Genomic DNA, 24844 nt, shown 5'->3' with positions numbered 1-24844 from the left:
CGGAAATGGTTTACAACTTTCAAAAATGGCGACTTTGACGTCAATGACGCGTCCCTTAGCGGAGGGCCTTCTAAATGCGATGAGGAACGTCTCAAATCACTTTTAAAGGAAGCGGACGACAAACCAGTTGTGAATTGGCGGAAAAAATGAACACCGATCATAAACCGATTCTCAATTACCTTCACTCGATGGGATTTACCGAAAAATTGGGAGCCTGGGTGCCTCACGAGCTCAACGAAAAATAAAAAAGAAAGTCACCTTCAAATTGCTTCTCAGCATCTCGCCCACCATCGAGCAACACGCGACCATAAACAGCGGTTTTTGTACCATATCGTCACAGGAGATGAGAGATGGTGCCTATACATCAATGTGAAGCAAAGAAAGGGGTGGGTGGTTTTAGGAGATACGCTAAAGCCGAGAGTCATGTCGGATCTTCATCCAAAGAACATAACGATGATATGAGTTTGGTGGGACTGGAAGCGCATGGTGCACTGGGAAATGCTCGAAAAGAATGCCACAGTCAACAAGGAGCTAAACATTGTTCAGCTACACCCCTTGAATGAGTCTATTCGACTAAAAAGGCCTGATCGAGATGGTCAAACCATACTCTTTCACGATAACGCCAATCCCTATGTTGCACAAGTCGTTAGAGCTGTACTCCAAGAGCTCGAATGGGAGGTCCTTTAGCATCCGCGTTATTCTTCGGACCTTGCACAGACAGATTACCAACCTTTCCGCTCCCTGTCAAACCATATGAAGGGCGTTATCTTTCTTCCTCCTTCTTTGACACCAGATCAGGCGATTTTTGGCGGAACGGCATCAAACAATTGGTCGAGAGGTGGGAAGATGTTGTAAACAGCAACGGTGAATATATAATTGATTAACCTATCGAAATAATTATTCCTTTTTGTTTAAATAAAAATCTTCGGTAAAAACGCTACGAGCTTATTCCCAAACCTAACATTTTAGCTATCATCGAATGCCCAGATACGACATGCGGCTGCCAAAACATCAAAGGTCACGAGAATGCTAAGCAGATTAATGCCAAACATCGGTGAGCCAACACAGAGCAAAAGGACGCTAATCTAATGACCCGGGAACGAATGGCTGTGTTGGACTCCAAGAAGAAATACGTTATCACTAGCTCCGCGGAACGGTGATTCTAAACCATGCTGCGATGATGGGACAAAGCCGATGGGACACTGAACCGAGCGGAAGTTGGAGAGCGAAATTCATTCCATCAAATGGCAAATGGGTCCAAAGGAACCTCGCTGAAGGGAATTACATACTTCTTAACTCAGTTCCTCTTGGGCCACAGATACTTCCGGAGATACCTATACTGCATGAGCAAGGTAAGCGATCCCAAGTGCATATACTGCGAAGCGCCGACCGATGACGCTGAACACATGATTTTTAGTTGTGAAGCATGGCTCGCGGAAAGAGATGCTCTAAGAAAGCAGATTGGTGGCATAGCACCAATCAATTTAAACAGCAAAATGCTTGAATGCGCGGACAGCTGGAACGCGGTAAAGATATACATATATCGAGAACGTACTAAGGCAGAAAAAGATAGAACTCGACACAGTGCAATAAAGCGAAGCCGCACAGATAGAAACACAAGGAGATGAGCCTAAAGCATGTGAATAAGTGAATAGAATTGGTCCTTTATGGATGCCTTTCTGGGCCCACCCGAAATAATACAGAAAATAGTCACGGGAAGGGTGTCTCCTCAGAAGGAGAGGAGGAATTGTTTTACTGGCCTCATTACTCGACGCAGTAGATGACGGTCACTGTAAGTGTGACGACATTTTGAACCCTACCTCACCCACCAACAAACAAAAAAAAGATTGCTCTTGTGACACGGTGCATTGTTCTGTGGTCTGATGAAAAAGAATTTGTTCTTTTGCAAACTGAGTATTTTCCTACGCATTTTTATCTTCAGCTGGTCTATTCATAATTTATTGTTTACCAGTTTGCAAGCAATCCCGAAAAAAATTCCTTTCGCATCCCAAAAAACTGATGGTAACAACTTCTTGGCTGGTTGTTGGACACAAACTCGTTTCGGAGGCGAAGAATTAGGTTCACCCCACTTTTTAGCCTTTTTTTTTGATTTAGGATCCAATACTTCAGTCCTAGCTTTTTATGCCTGTAAGGGAGCCTGTGGAATTAAACCTAAGGTTGCTCATTGGCTTTATACTGCTGTCGTCAGACCTATTCTTCGATTCGGAAATATTGTCCGGTGGTGTGCTATGCGCAAACAAATTTATTCCAATTCTTGAATACGGTGTAGAGATCAGCGGAATTAGTAATATGTGGCGTCATGAAAACCACGCCATCCATGGCTTTGGATATCATATTACATCTGCCACTCCTAGATCTCTTACGCAAATACTCAGCGGCCTGTTCCGTTTTAAGGCTCATAAGGAGCTCACAATAGAAGACTGGCACAGATGTATGTACATTCAACCATCTTAGGAGGATATACCCAGTGATTGTGATTATCACCCTCCCATTCTCTGCCTTGAAAGGAATTTCTCAATGAAAATCCCTTCTAGACTGGAATGGCTTGAGGAAGATCTATCACCCAACACTCCCGTTAAGATCTACACGGACGGATCTAAAATGGACAGCGGTGTAGGATCAGCGTTATATTGCGAAGAGCTTTTAATCAGTGAATCCTTTAAAGTACCAGATCACTGTAGTGTTTTTCAAGCCAAAATAAACGCTATTCAGGAAGCCTTAAGATGGTTAGAGATAAACGGAATATCATCAACAGATATTTGCATTCTATCAGACAGCTAAGCTGCCCTACGGGTCCTGCTTGCATCCCAAATAACATCAAGGAGTGTCTTACATTGTCGCCAATCTCTTAATGAAATAGCCAAACAATATCGTTTATCTTATCTTATGCTGGGTTCCGGGCCACAGAGATATACCAGGGAACTGTAGGGCTGACCAACTTGCAAAAGTATGCCAAACATTAATAATTTTCTAGGGGTAACTCTTGCTACTTGTACGCTTCTTGTTATGGAAGAACTAATCAGTTCTGTAAATTATAGATGGATTAGTGTCAATACCTGTGAAATTGCTAGGCAAACAGGGCCAAAGGTAAATCTACGTCTGTCAAAGAATATTATAAATTGAGTAGACTTCAAATTAGGTCCTTAGTAGGGCCCTTACAGGACATTGCCTCATAGCAAATCACGCAAGGAGCTCAGGCGTTTACATGCATGATTTCTGTCATAGCTGCAGGACTGAGGAGGAGTTGGGAACGATTCAACACCTTTTTTGCACATTCTCGGCTCTAGCCAGAAGCAGGAATCGATATTTAAGATCCTACTTCTGAATGAATATAGATAATCTATTCAATTTAGGTATCAACAACCTTTTACGCTTTGTCGAAAGCTCCGGGTGGTTCAATATGGAAGGAGAAATGTAGCCTAGTCCCTGCGGCTTTCAACGGATCCATTTCGCGCTCTAAGTGGCATCGCTGTCTCTATGTGCCATGCGGCTGCCCGACCTAACTTAAGCTAATACTTAAGTCAAAATATTGCTTACACTGCCCAATGAGATGTCTAGGGCCTCTACTAAATCCCTTTCAGTCACTCGAAGATTTTCCAATACGATATCCTGTATTTCTTCTACGATTTCCGGTGCTGTTGCTGTTTTGTCCGTCCTTGACATGGATCGTCTTTAAGGCTTGTACGACTACGTTTAAATTCAGCATCCATCTTTCTACTGTACTAAAGGATGACGAAAGGTCCTTTACACTTTCAACATTCGTTTATAAATTTTCTTTGCTAAATAAAAATTCAATCACTGCACGATACTTGATTTTTTTTCATTGTAGAAAAGCCTGTGACAGAGTATGAATTGGCAACCTCCTGGACAAAGAAATACTAGCACAACGGCTCCCTTATCAAACCGCAAAACTTACTGAACAACCTAGCATGCCCTATGTACATATATACATACATATGTACATATATGTTGCAGTTGAAGCGTCTGAAGATAAAAAATATTACTGTTGCCACATAAGATATATTTGTGCTGTAAGTATGTATGAATGTATGTATGTATGTATGTATGTATGTATGTATGTATGTATGTATGTTAGTATATGACAATGCACAGTTTTTAAGATTTGTATTTTAGACCGATATAAATTATAGTTAAAATATTTTATCTTTATTAGCATCATCAACGCTTCTTTAGGTGATACGTTTGCTTGTATGTATGCACCTTAATGGGCCTTAAAGATATAGGCTAAATAAATGAATTGCCATTGGGCCATATATATCATAATTGTTGGCAAACCGCGGTTGTCTTATGATAAAAAAAAAATTTACCTAAGCAGCAATGGAAATTGCTTATAATAAGACTACTTTAAATGGTTATAGGTTTGTTCGGTTAAATTTTTAGTAAATAAAAGGTCTTTCGAAAGTAACTCCCACATCTCAGTAGTGAATAATCTCTAGACGGTACCCTTTTTATGTCATCTTTGACATTTGCGAAGTAGACAGATGCACTAATTGAAACAAGATGAAACCTATTTTGAAAATGATCGCTCTTTAAATGGAGGGACCTACAGTTTCAAGCCGACTCCGAACGGCAGATATTTTTTATGAGGAGTTTTTTCATGGCAGAAAACACTTTTTCTTAATTTTGATCTTTCACCGAGGTTCGAACCGACGTTCTCTCTCTGAATTCCCACCAGCTCATTCGGCCACGGCGGCCGAAAATAGTCGCCCGAATTATTATCGCGCAGGGAAATTCTGGCGAATTCCTATCTGATGTTTCTCAAAGAGAAGCACATTCAAAATAGCAAACAGAAATAATAGGACTATGAATAAGTTCGTGCGGTTTTTTTCGAAATTTGAAACTTTATTGACGTAAAATGATTACAAATTTAATATTCAAAGTATTGTCCATCGCTTACTACTACTTTTTCCCATCTTTCTGGCAATTCACGGATTCCCTTTGTGAAAAATTCGGTCGGTTTTGCCGCAATCCACGAATCGATCCATTTTTTGACTTCATCGTAATTACGGAAGTGCTGGTCAGCCAGGCCATGTTGCATCGATCGGAAGAGATAGTAATCGGATGGCGCAAGGTCTGGACTATACGGCGGGTGGGGTAGGACATCCCATTTGAGCGTTTCTAAGTATGTTTTGACCACTTGTGCAACATGTGGCCGAGCATTGTCATGTTGCAAAATAACTTTGTCGTGTCTATCAGCGTATTGCGGCCGTTTTTCTCGCAGTGCTCGGCTCAAACGCATCAATTGTCGTCGGTAGACATCCCCCGTAATCGTTTCATTCGGTTTCAGTAGCTCATAATACACAACACCCAGCTGGTCCCACCAGATACACAGCATAACCTTCAGGCCATGAATATTCTGCGCCGACGTCGATGTTGAAGCATGGCCAGGGTATCCATACGTTGCCCGACGTTTTGGATTGTCGTAATGGACCCACTTTTCATCGCCAGTCACAATTCGATGCAAAAAACCCTTTCTTTTGTGCCGTTGAAGCAGTTGTTCGCATGCCATAAAACGGCGTTCAACGTCTCTTGGCTTCAATTCATATGGCACCCAATGGCCTACCTTTCGGATCATTCCCATGGCTTTTAAACGTTTGGAAATGGTTGATTGATCAACTCCCAAAGTTTTTGCAACCTCTTCTTGCGTTTGAGCCGGATCTTGATCGAGCAATTCCTCCAATTCGGTATCCATGAACTTTGGCGGCGCGGCCAAAATCACCACTTTTAAAGCGTGCAAACCACTTCTGGCACGTTCGCTCAGCTAGAGCATGCTCACCATAAACTTCCACCAAGATACGATGACTTTCGGCTGCTTTTTTCTTCATATTAAAATAATGAAGAAGAATTCCCCGCAAAAACACATTATTTGGCACGAAATTCGACATTTTCAAGTGTGGTAAAAATATTGTTGTTTACGCTTCAAATAAAAAACTTATACTGACGTTTGTGCCTTACGACAGTAGCTCTCCAATGAATGTTTGGAAATGTGGATCGATGGAATAATAATCAAGTTACGCCATCTGTTGTAAAACCGCACGAACTTATTCATAGTCCTATTACATAAAACTAGTAAAAACTGATACTGAATGATAGAGTATAAGATTTGGCGTTCTAACTCTGGCTGCTACGTCATAGAGGACATGACAGCACAATTGTGCCTGCTCTTTTCACACGTATTCTTACGCCTTTCCTAACGGTTGATGTTCAGATCAAGGCGAATCTATTCAAGGCGGTGGCGTTCAAGCAACAGAGACATTTTTGAAATTACATTTAAAACACAACAACAACGTTTTGTCATTCCGTTTTACTAAATTAAGGGCGAAATGTAGAAGCAGAAATCAACTTTAAATGATTTATTGCATATCAGTTTTTGTCGATTGATTTTTCTTTACCCAGATCTGTTTTTGTAAGGGTTTTAAATGCAATTAAACTATAAATATTTTGTGCTAATTTTGATTGCCTATAAGGCACTTTAAATACTAGATACTAGATTTATTAATATAATATACACAAAATTAAGTTATTGAAATCCCTCGGAAATTTGGCAAAGATAGGAAAATAATTAGTTCGGGGTTCCGAAAAATAGTCGTATTTGTAAGACATCCACAAAATAAATCGTTTAACCCACGGTATACCACTAAAACATCTAAGCGTGACAAGCATGGTAGCATTATGGCTTAGGGATGCTTTTCATTTGATTGAAGGAAAATATGGTCAATCACATTACGTCCAAATACTTTGTTGTTGCTGTTGTTGCAGCAGCAATACTAAGCCTTGTTAGTGTAGCGTATATCACCGGTCCTCTTCGTCTAACTCATCTAAAGGTAGACCCGGTAAACTTGCTCGCAGTGAAAAAGCGAGAAAGGCAGACGAGGTAGTTGTTTCCTTTGGCGCACAGGTCATCAATGTTATTGTCCAAAGCCAATATCGCGCAGTCGTCCGCGTAGGAGACCAGGGAAGTTGAACAGCAAGGGTGAAGGACACCAGCTTGCTTTATTTTCCTTTGTTTGCCTCTAAAAGTCAATGACGAGTGACGACCGCTCAGATAGTTGGCGAGCCACCTCGAGTGTCGACTGTAAAATAACATCTAGTAGCATTGAATGGTTGACAGTATTGAAAGCCTTCTTCAAATCCAACGCTACTAGGACAGTCCTCTCGCACGGGCGGTTTTGGTTAAGCCCGCGGTATATCTGGACGTTTATGACAGTGAGTGCTGTAGTGGTACTCGTCGGAAGCCATGCGGATGTGGGGCTGGGTCCAGGTGTTTCGTGAAGAGTGGGAGTAGGGGAGCTTCAAGTGTGTTCTCTACTGGGTAAAGGAGAGTTATCGGCCGATAAGATTCCCCTTGGTTGGCGGGTTTCCAAGGTTTGAGTAGTGGGACCACTCTCCCTGCTTTTCACTTGTCATGGGTAATGAGAGTGGCCAAGCACAGATTGAAAAGCCTTGTGAGAAATCCTACTCCCAACTTCAAATACTTTATGACCTACTGCTGCTCTTGACTGAGTGGAAAACGCCTCTTAAATGGATATACCAACAGGACAATGACCGAAAACATACTTCAGCTTTAGTGAAAAAATGGGAAGCGTACTAATGGATTGGCCTGCACACTCTTTAGACTTAAATCCTATAAAGAATATGCAAAAAAAAAAAAAAAATAGTAAAGCAAAGCAGGATCAATAAGGTTCAAGTAGTATGAACTGTGGTAAGCAGTAAAGAATGCCTGGTATCCCATTTCGCAGCAGGCGTGTCTGAATTCGGGGGAATATATGCCAGAATGGTGCATGACTATAATTGATAACAAAGGATATTCTAAAAATATGTGGATAACATTTTTTTTCTTTTTTTTGGTTTTTAAATATATATCCTTTATTTTGACCCCATTTTTATGCCCAATGAAAAATTTACGTGTGTAAGTAAGCGCATTATTTGCATTGTGGGTGCTAAAACAAGCAAATCACAAAGAAAAAAACACAGTTACACATTGCATCAGTGGCGCCAGCAAGAGGAAGCGGGCGACCGCGGTAATAGCGCAGTCAACCGAAATTTAGCGAAGTCCTCAGCCATCTGTGCGATCCTTGTGCCAAAAAAATGTGAAACGCAGATGGCGTTCCAAGCAGTAAGAAGGCGTTGTTCCTAAGCAACGACCGGAGGACATTCCCACTATTTAGGACTGCTAGTGGCAGGCTAATCACCTACCCTATTAGAAATCAAAACAGATTAACGAAACTAAGGCAAGACTGAGTCTTGTCGAGGTCCTATGCTCCCGAGAGGAATGAACAAGAAAAAAAATAGTATTTGAATTCATATAATAAATATATATTATACGATATATGCAGGCTTTTCTTTAATTTTTTTAATTTTTTTTGGGGTAACACTCAAAGTACAAGGTGGCGTAAAAGTAATCACCCTATCGGAAGGTTCGCAATTTTTACAAATGGCGCCGTACGCCAATAATATGAACTAGACAGCAAATGAAGCGCGTGAAGGTCAAAGTAAAGATTCCCCTAACTAAAAATCACATTTTTTATTTAAAAGAAAAGTTATTCGAAGACTAAAGTGATTAATTTTGCTCCACCTTGAGAAAAATGAAATACAATTTTGAGCTGAATCAACAAAAACGATTTTTTCTTCTTATGTTATAAAAAATCGTGGCCCCATTGTTTTGCACACAACTGTATATAATAATATCAAAGTTAAAAATGATCATTAAAATTGATGCGCTTCTTAAGTAAATTTCGCGACAAACGCGATAATTTGGCTGCTGCGACAGGCCTTTATCATTCGCTATTGTCGATAAATCCCTCTTCTATAATATTATTCATTTTATAATATTTTTCTCACGGTCAAACGTATATATGTATGATTTTTGTTTAATTCTAATTTCACGTAACCACTTTTTTTATTTTTTGTATTTTTTCACTACAAACACCTTAACTCTTAAATTCCAGCGACTCCCGTTGTTAGAAGTATTTAATTTTTCTTGCAACTCAAAGTCCTATTTCCGCGTATATCTCTCATACACGCGGGGATATGCAATTTTATGTTTGTAGGCGGAGTTCTTATGGCATTTACGATGTGTTGTTCTAAACCTTCCGTTGTAATGCGCGTTTTTGCACTGAAGTGTCGGACCAGTCTGGTGCGGCAGTCTGGCGCGTCTTGCCATCGCCACTTTTCACTTTACTCACACTACAACTACGGCGTGCATATACACATACGTACATACTTACAGGCGGAACTACTATCCACTGCTAGAGGTCGTATGCAAATTACTTCTAATTCACTGAAATGTGTATGTGTGGGTGTGGGGGTGTGTGTGAATTGCGCCCAACCACACCTGAAATGCTTCATTTGCAGTAGTTGAGATTCGTGGATTTTGCTCTTTGGTAATTTTTCTTTCAAATTCTTTGTTTTTTTTTGTAATTTATTTTAAGTGTCGGCTTTCAAATCGCTTCCCCATTCACCTACAAATATTTGTTACATCATCTACGATTTTGTTGTTGTTGCTGTTGTTTGTTGTTTGTTGTATTTGTATTTGCAGTTTGATTTTGTTTATTTTTGACATTCTTGTTTTAAAAACTTTCGCTTTAGATTTGTTTGTGCGAACAAATTTCAATGCTCAATCAAATCATAGTTGTGGAAACTGCAGTGAACTTTAGTGTTGCACAGTGGTCAAAAACAGAAATGAAATTTCTAAAAATGTGGTAATGAAGTCCAAAAAAAAAAAAAAATAAATAAGTAAAAAAAAAAAACAAAACAAATAAAATAAAAAATTGAAACAAAAAAGTGTAACAAACATTTAACAAAAAAATATTTCAGATGTATTTGAATAAAATTCTTTTGGTATAAAAAAACTCGGCTAACCCTTGTGTTTCTGTATAAAAATTTTCCTTTTTAACTTCTATTTTCAAGTAATATTACACATACAATTTGTAGTGCAGGATTAAAAAAAATGAAAAAATTGCTTCTGTGGTGCCCGGGGCAGAGATGGAAATTTTTAGTATATAAATTCATCTGTGTGTAATCAAAAGAAGTGACTTTATTTTTTTCGGAAAACATTTATTTATTCATTAATATTCATTTTGCCCTCATCACAGTAATGCTCCATCCACATCAAATGCAACTGAGTCGCCGTTTTTTTTTTTTCAATTTACTGAAGCACTTTTGGCTCTGAGCTCAGTGATTCGGTATTTATCTGCTCAATAATGAAAAATCTCCATCCTTTCATCGGTATTTTGAATTTAAGGATTGAATTTTCCCAATTACATACTTCTCAAAAATGGCAAAAAAAAATTTTCTTTTCTCAGAAATTTTTAACAAAAAAAATTTTTTTTCTCAGAAATTTTTTACAAAAAAATTTTTGTTTTTCTCAGTAATTTTTAACAAAAAAATTTAAAAAAAATTTTCACAATACGTTTTTAAATTTATTTTTTACTACAAAAAAATATACATATATATATAAAATAAACTTATATAAATATTAAAAAGTACCAAAGTATTTCTACTCTCAAAATATATCTGCTAAAATTTCCAACATTTAATAAAATTCAAAATTATCAAAAATCGTTTTCCCAAGAATTTTTCAGAATTTTTTCAGTTGACTTCTTAGTTGAATAGAAAATAAAACCAATTTTCAGAAGAATGGACGACAATTTACAAAAAACGTGTATCACATGACATAGAATCGCTCAAATGGAGTAAATGCTGATGGAAATTGCGACACGTGTGTTGTAACGGTTATGTTAATCTTTCATTCTAATCTAACGCACACCCAGTTTCCTGATATTCAATGGTGACGTTGCGCCAACATTTTTGATATTAAGGCTAGTACTAATTGCACAGCCGTGAAATTTCGCCAGCAACATGAATTTCATTTGCCGCGAAGTGTCGCTAGAAGAAATGTTGCTAGCAACATTGCGTGTCAAATGAGGAGAAACATCAAATTATGAGCATCGCCCCAGAACCAATTGGAAAATTTCGGTAAGAAAAGTGTTCCTAAATATAATAAAATAACTATGCATTCTTTTCAACAGGTTTTACTACATTTATCAACATTTTAATACTTGAACAGTCTCCAGTAATTTCTTCGTCTCTTCATTATTCAATTGTATTTTCACCCAATAAAGTTTGTAGAAATTATCCCCATTTTTAAAACCTTTGGGAGGATTTTACTGTAATTGCACGCATGGCCATGCCTTTTTTTCATTTATTCGGAAATATCTCCTAGCAAGGTCTTATGGATCTACACGGCTATGATAAAACCTATTATCACCTATGCATCAGTGGTCTGGATGAGTAGACTCCCTTTCGTGGGAGTCAGGAGGACCTTATCGAGACTACAACGCACTGTGGCCATTTGTTGCGTCGGAGCTTTTTCTTCAGACCCCGCATTAGATGCTCTGATTAGTTTACCACCACTTGAAGTTTTCATCCAAGGAGAGACCTTGAAGGCCATATGCAGGCTGAAACACAATGGGAATTGGTACGGCCCCTGTCCAGCGTTGGACAACAGAGTAGGCATGGACTTCGATCCAATGATCCTCGCCATACCCCTTGACTCCATGCCATCCAGAGCCGTACTTGACAAGAGACACAGTGTGGTGCTGCCAGAGGCTCAACCGTGGTCAAGCTGAGAAAATGAGCCCGGAAAACACTGTTTTCGCATTTTCACGGATGGCTCCAGGACCGACCACAGCTTCGGCTCTGAGGTCTATGAGGGATCCAGCGGGACAAAATTACACTTTGCTTGGAAAACATGCATCTGTGTTTCAAGCGGAGGTGTATGCTGTTCAAGAAGCGATGAACTTTGTTGTGGAGAACAGATGGAGAGGCAGATCTATATGTGTCTGAGGCGACAGCCAAGCTGCGCTCATGGCCTTAGAAAACCCCCCAACCACTTAAAGGGTAGTCGAGTCTTGCAAATCCAAGATGAACTATGTCGGTAGACATAATATCCTGATGCTAACATGGGTCCCGGGACACGTGGGTATCACGGGATACGAGATCTCTGACTCTTTAGCCAGAATGGGCTCTGAGGCCAACTTCCTTGGTCCGGAGCCCGTTCTGACACTCCCTTCTGCAGCCATCAATGCCATCGTTAGCAAAAGGGGTTACTCTAACCCACAAGCGTGCTTGACAGGCTGAGGAAGGCTGCTGATGAACAAAACTGATGTTATCTGTCCGACCGACAGTTGCAGTTCCTCCTGTAACTAAGCAGAGAGGATTGTAGGAGGCTGGTTGGACTAATGACGGGCTACTTTCTATGGGCAAAGCACATGGAAAAGGTAGGCATCTCAGTCAGTGCACTCTGCTCAGCATGTGGAGGGGAGGATGAGACGGCGGACCACTTCTTGTGCGCTCGAATCAGGCTTGAGATCGGTCTTTGGCACTGATGTGTTAAGAAGCAGCCATCTTGGCTCCTTGGCAACACAAGATCTACTCAGATTTCTTCGGAGGTCGGGTAGATTTAAAGAAAATTAAAAGGGAGTGCAGTTAATGTTGTCTGAGTGTTGGATTTGCTAGTTTGCCCCGGCAAAAAAAAAAAAAACATTGGCAACATTATTGAAATATGGCTTTTAATATCCTAATGTGAATGAAAAATAATCAAACTTTTAAAGAGAAGAACAAGAAAGACTGGATGCAATGCTACTTCGCACTAACACGTTAGAAATTACTTTTACTGGTTTGATACTTCGGAGCAGTTTGAGAAATTGCAACTTAAGATTTTTTTTAATAAATAATTATTTTTGACTATCAGGGCAGGTAATACCCGTATTTTTTGCCTGCGGTCCATCTTTTACTGACAAAACTATTCAATAAACAAATCAGCTGTTCACTAATCCACGTAACAACCGTCTGCCATAATAATTTTAATCAGAATTAACTGCGCTGATAATCCCGATTAACGCCACCATCTGTCTAGGCTATTAGGATATACCGCACTATACTCGTACTTTACCACAGGTTGTGTGGAAACATGACACTGTGCGTCGGCATATAAATAAAAGCATTCAACGAAAGAGATGAGTAAATGAGGCGGCTATGTGAGAACTGACATTAAGGCAATTTCATTTTGGCTGTAAAATAAACAAAAAAGCAAACAGTCAATTTCATCGTTGTGCTTGAATGCATTCAACAAAAATTCGTTTCATCATTCAACCAATCATTGGACATTGCGCGTAAATGTATCTTACGTCTGTATGTATGTGTAAGTATAAACACAAAGCAAAACAAAACCGTAAAATGAGAGTTTATTGATGGTAGTTTGTTTGCATTTTATGAAATTAGGCGCATTAACGTAATGAAGCCTTTTATATAGAATTTATATTATTCTATTTTTCTAAAGCTAAATCATTCATTGGCATGTATATGCCCATATGTATGTATGTATGTATGTGCAATTAGCAAATTCAATAGCGATTTAATTGCCACAAAAGGCAAACATTTTTACTACGTTGACGTGCAGCAAAGTAGAAATAAAAGCGCGGCAAGCACAGGATGTATACCCATGAAACCGAATTTTTTAAATTACAAAATTATTTTAAAAATCAATTTAGATATATTTATTTATTTATTTATTCTATACTTTATAAATAAATTTATAAAGTATATGTTGGGGCTGGGCAACTAAGGCCATATTGCCCCAAATTTAGATATATAATATTTGAAAATAAAAAGAAATTGATTTATTGTTGAAAAAGTCTAGAATATATTTTGTTCAAAGTAATGATAATTAAGTGTAGTAAGGAAGGCAACAATCGCCTCGTATGTATGCAAGCGCGCAATTGGCAAAAGATGGGGCCTCTCCCCTAGAGTAAAGCAAATTCTGTTATATGGAGTCGTTGTCTGGTGGAACTCACTGGAGAGGACGACATCAGTTAAAAAGCTAGAGAGAGTTCAAGCATTCCCAGAAACTTTGAGTTCATCCCCTCGTCGACGGATCAGTGTGTGCCCTCGCTTAGTCCAAGCGGAACTTTCTTCGCCCATATTCCACCAAGGGAGGAGTGGACCGGGGGAAACACTTTGGTACAGGGCCTAGTTAACCTGTTCACGGAGGGCTCGAAGCTGGACGGTAGGGTTGGAGGAGGAGTATTCTGCAAAGAGCTCCCCATCAAACTCAAATTCAGGCTACCGGATCACTGCAGTGTGTTCCAAGCAGAGGTGGTCGCAATTAAAGAAGCAGCTGACGGGCTACTTACTTGCGTAATAACTGTTAAGAAGGTAAATATTTACTCCGATAGCCAAGCGGCAATTAGGGCTCCACGCTCTATTATGGTGCATTCGAATCTAGTCAGGGAATGCCTGGTCTCTCTCTCGATTGCATCAGAATTCTTCGATATAAAGATAATTTGGGTACCTGGTTACAGCGACATTACTGGAAACCGCGAAGCCGTCGAACTGGCCAGACAAGGGACCTGTGAGGTAGTGTGCCCACGAAAGGAGAGGATCCCAGCGAGCGCTTGGCAAGTACACGAAGGTGTCAGGTCGCGAGGTCCTTCTGGCCACGTTTGGATAGGAGGCGTTCGAGGGATATTCTGAGGATGACAAAATCTCATCTCTCAAATTTCGTGGGCATCCTCACGGGACACTGTCCGCGGGGTATACATGCCGTAAGACTCGGAATTACTTCGAGTCCTTTTTGCGTCAGCTGTATGGAGGATGAGGTGGAATCATCTCAGCACCTGCTCCTCAGCTGCCCAGCTCTCAAGCATCTTGGTTCTCACTTCTTTCCTGCGCCTGTTGATATAGCAGGTCTTGAAAACAAAAATCTGATGAACTTCATCAGCAGCGTAAAGAGGTTAACACACCCGCAGACTAGTCACCGTTCGTAGTCCACAAACACACAACCCTCCCCATCCCTTCCCCTTTCGTCCTTTTTTCCTTCATCTCTTTTTCCCCTCTTGCAATGGTATCACAATGGATGAACCAAACTTCTTTCGTCCAAGTGCGCCCACTCTCTGAGGAACCATCACTACCTAACCTAACCTAATGATCATTATCTGTATCTACATGCACATAATTCCCATATTCAAAGTATGTTGTGAATGATTTACCAAGAAAATGTGTCCATCTTTCGAGTCGAGCCAGTTTGAAGCTCTTTTTTCACAGTTTCATAAGAATTTTCTGTCTAAATGCGATTTCCATTGAATAAAATGAGTGGCTATCAGCTGAAGTGAGGTCTGTTCAATGAGTTGCAAGTGTCAATGATACCTTTGGTGCATTTTTATTAGATTTTGGAAGCTCATATAAGATTACAGAAATACAAAATTAAAGCGATCAGCATGGAGGGCACAAAACTCGCCACATTTAGCAGAGGAGAAGTTATTTTGTTATAAGGAATTTTTTTTCCTGTGAACTCGAGCTTTTAACTGGAGGTAAATATCATAAAAAGTGCTTTTGATGCCTTTCGTACAGTGTAACGTTCGATAATTTTTTATTATTTTATTTTTTTTTATTATCTATTGTAATTTTTTTATACGGGAAAAATTTTCAAAAAGTTACGGTATTTTGTAGCCAATTGCAACCAACATTTATTACTGCCTAAAATTGAATAATCTATAAAATTGCATACCAAAACTTTATTAAAAAATTTTGCATAAAGTTCGGAAATACGATTTGCATGGTTTTTATTTTACAATGAGTTCAACTTTTACAAAAAATTTTTTTTCTTTGTTCACTCCTCTAGGGAGCATGGGGCCTCGACAAGACTCAGTTTTGCCTTGGTTTCGTTAATTGTTTTTGATTTCTGACAGGGTAGGTGATTAACCTGCCAAGAATGCCCACCTGTCGTTGCCTAGAAACAACGCCTTCTTACTGCTAGGAGCGCCATCTGTGTTTCACATTTTTCTGGCAGAAGCATCGCACATATGGTTGAGGACTGCGCTAAATTTCATGTGTCTGCGCTACTACCGCGATCGCCCGCTTCCTCTTGCAGGCGCCACTGATTTCGCTTGTTTTAGCTGTCACAATGCAAATTATGCTGACTATTGTGGGCGACTAAGGATGAAAAGGAAAAGTTTTTGGGGTTGAGGAAAGATTTTTATTTATATTTGTTAGAAACAGGGGACGTAGGTAAATTTGGAAAAGTGCGAGCACAGTGCTTTACGTGGGATTCGAACCCACAACCTCTGGGATGGCAGGATAGTGCACTTACGCTAGACTACCGAGGCCGCAAATGTAAAAAAATAATAGACATTACATAAACAAAAGCAAAATAGTCAAAAGTCAAAAAAAAATTTATTTTAGTGTCCGCGAGTGTTTCGAGTTCCGGCTTCGAGATATACTTCTAGTGGAAATATTATACATATAATTACATATGTATGTATTGACAAGACTCTTCCATCGTACACGGTTCTGGGCTGTTATTTTCGCGTCGTGCCTTGTGATGTCGTCATCTGCAAGCTCGCGCAACAGCGACCTTCCCCAAGTTATCTTTGGCTAACCGCGACTTCTGCTCGCTTGCGAGTTCCAGTCCAGAGCCATTTTCTTAATGCTATCTGGTGGGTTTCTAAGCGTGTGACCTATCCATCGTCACTTTCTGCGTTTGATTTGCCATAGGACGGGTTTCTCATGCGTTGATCTCCACAGCGCGTCGTTGTTGATGCGGAGGCATGTGTTGACGAAAGACTGTAGCCTCTGTGCTAGCCATGTTTCACTTCCGTACAACAATACAAACTTCTCACATGAGCTCAATATTCGCAGTTTAGTGCGCCTGGAGATTTGCGAACTCCCCCATTCTGTATGGATTCGCCCGAACGCCGCCCTTGCTTTGTTTAGCCTGCAGTTGACATCTTCATCTGCTCCGCCGTCAGTCGTGATAGTGCAGCCGAGATAGCAGAAGCTTTCGACAAATTCTACAGGATACGCGTCAACCATTATAGCTTTTGCTTTATTGACTTATAGCTTTGGTCTGTGGGATAGGAGGCAGATGTCATCGGCGAAGTCCAGTCCTGAAAATCTGATTAAAACTCCATACGATGTCTGTTTTGTGTAGGGTCAATTAACTCTTGACGTCGTCTAGGACGATGGCGAAGAGAAAGGGCGACCGGTGAGACAAATATTCAATACTATTGAGTTTGTCATAAGGTAGAAATTACATTAATTACTGCGATTACTTGACAGGGAAGATGGAGTTGTATGACGGGTAAGACACCATTAAACACTTAAAACGGAAAAGTGATAGGGAGAAGGTGATGTACTTGAACAATGACGATTAAGTTTGGGAGGATGTTGAGTGCTCAGAAAGGTCAGTTCAGGGCATAATATCCATACTTGACAACTCATCAGACATCAGGCAAATTCACGACTAAGATAACTGCATTTCAGCTTCCTAAAAGCAGCACAGTTGAGGATTAGTTGCAGAGATAATTCCACGCCATCATTCTCAACTGAGAAACCTCCAAAGTTCAAGCATCTTCTGCTAAGTTCAGTCTCACCGGATTCCTATGAGACACTGCCCGCCTAAGATTTCTATCACTAACGAGGGTTGGGGGTTTTTGAGACTTAGAAGTTTGGTAATAGGTAATATACACAGTATAGTTTTGCCACAGCAATGCCGGTCTTGTAAGCTGTAGCGGCCACTATCATTCGGTAGTGCCTGGGCTCGAACCCCGTTGTAGGAACGAAACATAAATATTGATAGAAAATAATATGTTTTCATAGCGGTCGTCCGTCTGTAGGCAAAGGCAAACCTCCAAGTGTATTTCTACCATGAAAAAATACTCATAAAAACCAGTAGAAACAGTAAGTCACTGTATTTGTAGAAAAACATCACGTGGCATCTCTACCTTAAGTATACAACAGTTGTTCGCGCTGCAACGCAAGTGACAAGACCTCTTCGTCTAACGTAAGAGTCTATCTCGTCATAGTATAGGGTGGGCCATATAGCGTTTGCTTTTTGATTTTCTGATTTTCTGATTTTCACGTCTTCTTTTCTGATTTTCACGTCGGTGGCTACGTCAATAAGCAAAATTGTCGAATTTGGGGCTCAGAAAATTCACAAGTTACTATAGAGAAGCAAATGCATCCACAACGAGTCACTGTTTGGTGCGGTTTTTGGTCTGGTGGCATCATCGGGCAGGAGCAGCGGTTACAGTAAATGGCGACCGTTACCGTGACATGCTCAACGAGTTTTTGTTTCCAAAAGTTGAAGAGGATGACATGGACGACATTTGGTTTCAACAGGACGGTGGAACTTGTCACACTGCCAAAGTTACACTCGAACTTTTGGCTACAGTTTTTGAAAACCGAATAATCAGCCGAAATTCCGATACCAATTGGCCGCCTCGGAGCTGTGACTTAAGCCTGTTGGACTATTTTTTGTGGAAAGCCGTTAAGGACAAATGCTATGCGAACCACCCAGAGACGACTGATATTTTAAAACACGACATCGAAGTTGCCATTCATGAAATTGGAGCCCAAATAATCGAAAATGTGCTTAAAAATTGGGTTGATCGAATGGCCTACTGTAAAGCCAGTCGTGGCAGTCATTTGAACGATGTTATTTTTCATTCATAAATGATAATGTTCAATCTTCAAAATAAAAAAAAAAGTTTTAAAAAATATTGATTAGTTTTTCTTTTATAGCCGATTCAAAAAGCAAATTTTACATGGCCCACCCTGTAGATGCATAGTACGTAGATGCTCTTAAAATCACTAAGCCATAAAATATGAATGAGTACAATTTTATATAAAGAGATGAGTGGAATGCAAACTGCACTGTGGTTACAGTGGGTTCGATTTGTCTAGCTACCAGTCATCAACTCTGAAGATTATCTTGCAGCAACAGGGTTCACACTGATTTCTATATAGTGGTAAACCTATGGAATCAGTTTCTAAATAAAGCGCCTGTGTTTGCGATAGAAAATATGAAACAAAAAAAAAAAAAACAAAAAAAATTACACGGCGCGTTTCGGTGCGTAAAAAAGTACTGGCTTTTGTAGATAAGAATTTTACAAGCAATTGCTTGTATATTGCCGACCAGACTTATGAGCTTACCCTGTAGGAAAAATGTTAATAGGAGATGCTAATGCTTTATCATAGATGAGATCATTTGTTGGAATTTAATTAGAATGCAAAATTCTTTTAGAGCTCATATGCTTCATGCCTATTTTATAAATATTATTATTCTGTATATTAATTTGAATTATTTTCATAAAGTAGATTCCTCTTTATTTTTTATAACACAGCAAATTATTTACCTTAAATGTTCCTTATAGCTCTGACCAATATAAATTCAACCCCTACTTGGTCTTCTGTAAATATAGTCGTGCTAAGCTCACCAGTAAATCTATGAGTACAACATTTAAATTTTTCCCTAATGTGAGCGCATAATTAAACAGTACAAAAAATAGAATGTAATTTATTTGTAAATTAGTCAATTCCGAACATTCTTAGAACCAAATTTGGGAACACGATAAGAATTTAGAATTGTACCATTTGTCCTGGACCAGCAATCCAGCGACTTTAAAGCTGCTTGACTGTCAGAGAGAATGTTAATATTGCCAACGCGCGTGCCTCTCCGTAGACATTCTCTGGCACACAGCTCTAACGCAGCACGTGGACCTCCGCCTGGAAAATATAAGTGGTTTTCCCCATTGCAATTGCTTTTTTGAAATGTGATCCGACAATTCCAGCCCCGGTACTACCGTCTTCAATTTTTGATCCGTCAGTAAACCACACCTGTGCGCTAGTTTACTTTCCATCTTGTCGTGGACTGTCGGTGGCAGGAAGAGCTCAGGATTGAACCCAGAATTCTTACATGTCCTGTAAGATTGCCTTCTTTGAGATGGAAAAGATTAGGAAGCCTTAGAGCTGCATTCATTGCCGATCTTTGGTTACAAGATATAGTGAAATGAGTCCAGTGACCATTCCTAAAGCCGCTGTGGGGCAGATTTGCATTGCTCCCGTTACGCTCAGACAACTATTCTGTATACTTTGTTAAGTGTTGCTTAACTGCTTCTAGATAGATAGATTCTTTTATTTATTATGGAAATATCATAAATATCTTTAAAAATATTTATTAAAGAATATACGACAATTACCCAAATGGTCGTCTCACGAAAAAGAACTATTAAATTGACATTGAAAACCAAATTTGTTCCAAATAAAATGTGCAGTTTAATTATATTCATTTACAATAAAGTTTCTAAAGGGTGGTTAAGTTTCAAAGACCGGTGTTGATATGGAATAAAATACAATTTTTTTAGGAATACTGGTATGGCTCAATTACGTATGGAACAAAATATTGGCTAAATGACCGCCGCGGCCTCGGCGGCACACCTCCGTCCGATGGTCCAATTTTTCGATGACGCTAAGGCATAATAGAGGTTCTATGCCGTTAATGTGCCGAATTATCTCATCCTTTAGCTCTTGAATTGTTGCTGGCTCACGACGTACACCATTTCTTTCAAATAACCTCAAAGAAAGAAGTCCAATGGCGTCAAATCACATGATCTTGGCAGCCAATTGACATCGCCGCGACGTGAGATTATTCGGCCATCAAATTTTTCGCGCAAAAGAGCCAATGTTTCGTTAGCTGTGTGACAAGTGGCACCATCCTGTTGAAACCACATATCGACCACATCCATATCTTTCAATTCGGGCTATAAAAAGTTCGTTATCATCTCACGATAGCGAACACTATTCACAGTAACTGCCTGACCGGCCTCATTTTGGAAAAAATACGGCCAAATGATGTCGCCGGCCCATAAACCGCACCAAACAGTCACTCTTTGTGGGTGCATTAGTTTTTCGGCAATCACTCTTGGATTATCATTCGCCCAAATGCGACAATTCTGCTTATTGACGAATCCACTGAGGTGAAAATGTGCCTCATCACTGAAGATGATTTTCTTCACGAAGTGCGCGATTTGCATTTTGATTTGAACGCCCGTTTTCATAATAAGCCTGAATAACTTAAACGCATTGCCCGATTGTGTATCTTTCCATGGTTCAAATTGAATTAGTCTGAAATTGAAAAATGTTAAATGAAATACAGAAAAAAACTTGACGTTTAGGTGTGGTTCACATTCAACATCGGCCCTTGAATTTTACCACCCTTTAAAGCACTAGCGACCTACCAAAATAGACTAATCCGTATGCCTGAACAAATTCCATGCAATGTATGGGTTGGGGATAATAACTTTTTTCGCTGGTTTGGTGACTGTTCAAAAGTGATTAGAGATGTTCTTCATCTTTAGAAGGCCTTCCGCTGCGGGTTTTGTCATCGACGTCAAAGTCGTCATTTTTGAACTTTGCAAACCGTTTTCGTGCTGTAGATTCGCCTATAACGCTTTCTCCATACACGTCTCAAATTTCCGGTGCGACTTAGGCAGCTGTCGAAAATGTTGATCTTTGCTTCCTGGGTATTCCATTTCTAAGCCTCAAAACTATATTAATGAAAAATTAAATAACTCAAATTCCCCAAAGGAAGCTTACATATTCTTTGACGTGACCTGTTGTTATCAGCCTTTCACTTTCCAGTTCCTAAGCGGACTAGTCCATATTTGACCGCGAAAGAAGCTGTGAAATACAAATTCGTAGTAATACACGCAGTTGAGTTTAGGTTATCGTGACACTCTTACGTCATACCTAATTATTATTACTTTTAGATAATACATTTGTATGTATGTACATATGTAGGTGAGATTGTAAAAAATTCCACACTTTTCGATAAACTGTACGATATGAAACAATAAACAATAAAATTAGTCTAATAATTAGCCAATCGCAATAAAACTGAAGTACACCCATTGGGAAATGTTTGCAACTGATATTTGAAAGAATATAAAATACATCGTAATCTCAAGCGATACAGAGCGAATTTCGCTACGTACTCAAAAATATTTTTAATCTTTCTACACGGATTATTCATCTCATCATTAAGCAATTAACAAAACGGATTAGCAGAGTACAAGAGCACCGGCTTTAGTAAGATTATATGAGAGTGAGAGTGCATGATAAGAGTGAGTTGGATAGAAAAGCGCATACATAGTAACATAAAAGGGGCCAATATAGGGAGTTGTTGTTACCTAACTGATTAGCTTAGAGAGAGAGAGTTGGCGGTCGAGTGTAGGGATGAGAAAGTGTGAGAGATGGGTGTGTGAATCATTAACTTTTATTACTATTAAGGCTTTCTTATACAAACACACTTACACACACATGTAAATACCGCACAAAGATGATAGATACCAGGTTTGCTCGTTAGGTATGGTGAAAAAAAAATTTTTTGAGGGGTACTTTGGATTCTACGTCATTCACAAAACGAATGACGTCTGGTGCTCAAAGGTGAAGTTTTTATTTCTCTCTCTTCAAGCAAAGCATGCCAGATGCAATACACCTGAGCCAATCCAATCCCCGATCCACTTCCCACTAAATAGTTATTTGATATGATCTGCACGCTTTTAGCAGACAAATGCAGACTTTATCGCCACAATTGTAGCTACCCTCGGTATTTTCATGGACATTTTCTGTGTTGGGAATAAGAACAAGTCACAAGGGGTCAAGTCTGGCGGGTGTGATGGTTGAGTCAGAATTACGGTGTTAATTATCTAAAAATTGTGTTTTGCGATTATGACACTAACGACAAAAACTAACAAACGGAGAAAAAGGAAACGATCTTCCACTTCCTCTGTGAATGCCCAGCCTTATGGAAGGACAGAATGTTAACTCTGGGCAAACGCTGTCTGGCTTAGATGTCGACAACTTAAAAATCGGGTATCGAATGTGCAATGCACGCATGTTTCGCAAAACCACCTTAGATTAGATTAGATTAGATTTGTGGGAGGTTCGACCAGTCCAGTCAGGAGATCATTGTAATAGTAGAAAGAATAGAGATAGGAAAGATAGAAAGAGGGTGGTAAGACGGAAAAATTAGTTTGAGGTCACCTTCCACAAATGTCTTGGATTCAGTGATGAATCCTAACAGATCCGAAAGAGGAAGAGTGTGAACTTTAGCCATACTCCGTACATCGTAACCCAACAGCCTAAGTCTGTTTCTGGAAAACGTCGGACAGCTGCAGAGAAAATGCTCTGCAGTGTCGTCATCCTCAAGATGGGATAGGCCTATCGGGCTGTCGGCGACTCCCATGACAGCCATATGCTGACCACAGGCGCTGTGCCCTGTGATTACACCTATCAGTACTCTCAGATCCTTTCTGCTGAGTTTTAGGAGAAAGGTCGCTATTTTCCTGTTTGGTTCATTCACAAAGCACTTGGCTACTACTCTGCACGAAATCAATCCCGACCAACGATGTCTATGGGTAGACCTCATGAAGTCGACAATTCATAGTTGAATTGATGCAGAATTGACGCCTAGAAAGGGTTCAGGGCCTAGTGGCATACTTGCAGAGCTTTCATTAGCCAGTTTAACATCCAACTCGTTCCCTGTAATACCACACAGTGTCCAGGCATCCAAGTAAGACTAACTTTGTTGTGTTTTGCAACACTGTTCAGCTTTGTCTTACATTCAGCGACTAACTTCGAAGAGCAGCGTGGGTTAGCAAGGGCTTTCAGTGCAGGTTGACTGTCACTATAAATTCCAATATCCAGTTTCTCAATTATCCCGAATGCCCCGTTCAAGATGGGATAGGCTTCCGTAAAGAAAACCGTGGCTATCTGTCCTGTGGCATAGAAGTACTTTGTGTCTTCGTACCATCCAGATCCGCTTTTATCACTGGTTTTGGATCCATCGGTGTAGAAAGTGTGGTGATATCTCGTTAATAGGTTCTCTGGACTTAACCATTGATCTGGGATCAAAACATCATATTTCCAATCGAAGCTAACGAAAGGCACCCGTTTGGCCACTGGAATCGAGAATAGTGTGCACCACTTCGACAACTGGTGGTATATCTGACAGTGGCCAGTATTTTCTTCGTTTCCCCAGACTCCGTTTAACTTGAGCCTGTACGCCCCTTTAATCGCTTCCTTTCGAAAGCCACCTTACTTTTTGAATACACCTCGAACATCACTTGCTAGATGTTTGGCTAGTTTGTGATATGCGTTTAAATGTTTGAGGGCTCTACAATAGTAAGTCACCTCTGAACGGTAGTTGATTTGTATGAACAGCTTTTTTATGCTACATAGAAATACACACAGAGGTTAGCCATTGCCTGCTGGGTAGCCAATGTTATTAGAAAATAAAATGTTTTTATCATTTCCGTTATATCAGACTTAGCTGGTCATACACAAAGGCATTCGACTATGGCCGCTTCATAAGAAAGTTCCTTTATTATTTGGCACAAGATCACATTTCCACTGACTGCCTCAACAAGCTTCATAGTAGTACACCCTCGGAACCTTACTTATCAAGACCAGGTGGTGGCCAGATTCAGACAATCTCACAAATGGATCTGGTCTATATTTACTTTAATTGGCTGGATGGTTTCTGGATTATTTCTAAATTGACGGAATAACACCACTATTTCATTGAATATCAACAACGACACGAAGGAAATTAAATAAAATGGTCAAGATGTCGATCAACTTTCATTATTTAATGATCTATATACCATACCCCGCTGTGGGCACGAAATATCCATTAATGACAGGAAAGGTGTTTTCTAATAGTGGCCGCCCCTCGAACCCCGTATGTATTTGTGTCATGAAAATCTCCCCACAGAAAAATTATTTGCCATTCGGAGCTAACATAAGACTGTAGGTCCCTCGATTTGTGAAAAAACATCAAGAAAGCTACCACAACTTGAAGGAGGAGCTCGGCCAAATATCGCAGAAAGTGGAAAATCATCTCCACGAAAATGAATGTATCGACCAAATCCATGTCAAGACTAATTAGAGATGATCTCCA

General features: G+C 39.8%; 1 protein-coding gene across 1 annotated transcript in view; it reads right to left on the bottom strand.

The window, feature by feature from the left end:
* LOC129245630 (endoplasmic reticulum metallopeptidase 1) overlaps positions 1-9173 on the bottom strand; it is a 34979-nt gene extending 25806 nt beyond the window's left edge. Inside the window, exon 1 of the mRNA XM_054883918.1 lies at positions 8972-9173. The gene's annotated coding sequence lies outside the window, so the exon portion shown is untranslated. The remainder of the gene's footprint in view (positions 1-8971) is intronic.
* Between the last annotated feature and the right edge of the window lie 15671 nt (positions 9174-24844).

The sequence above is a fragment of the Anastrepha obliqua genome, chromosome 4 (assembly GCF_027943255.1).
Source record: "Anastrepha obliqua isolate idAnaObli1 chromosome 4, idAnaObli1_1.0, whole genome shotgun sequence".
NCBI lineage: Eukaryota > Metazoa > Arthropoda > Insecta > Diptera > Tephritidae > Anastrepha > Anastrepha obliqua.
Note: the sequence above shows the minus strand (reverse complement) of the source record. Positions and strands in the feature narration are given on the sequence as shown.